Here is a 485-nt window from a genome sequence, read left to right on the forward strand (position 1 = left end):
TTAAAGGGACATCACGTGAAAAGGCGTTGTTTTTTTAATGAATGTATGTATTGTATGCACTTCCACTTATGTTACCTCGCTATCCCCATATTCATAGTCCGTTCCAAATGTCCAGTTTGACCACTTGAATTGTTCGGGAAAGCCCTGCTAAAAAATAGTGCCGATAACGTCACCTGACTAGGCAGTAAACACAAGTGGTGTGAGCGAGATGAAACGGTTTCCAAAGGGGCCCCCAGAGAGGGGCCGTCAGGCAACTGCAACTTCTTACCGCACTATGAAACCAAATAATATGATTTCTAAGTCCGTATTCAAACTTAGTGAACAGTACTTATTCATTATCAGAAGTTAGTTGCACACTTGCCAATATTCAGAATTTAAATTTATTTAGCTTTTAACATAAATTTCTTGCCGGTAAAATTAAACAAGGGATGTGGCACAAGTTTTTAGGTCATCTGAGCTTTAGCTCAAGTGACCTATTGCTATCC

Source organism: Mizuhopecten yessoensis, unplaced genomic scaffold (assembly GCF_002113885.1).
Source record: "Mizuhopecten yessoensis strain PY_sf001 unplaced genomic scaffold, ASM211388v2 scaffold6163, whole genome shotgun sequence".
Lineage (NCBI taxonomy): Eukaryota > Metazoa > Mollusca > Bivalvia > Pectinida > Pectinidae > Mizuhopecten > Mizuhopecten yessoensis.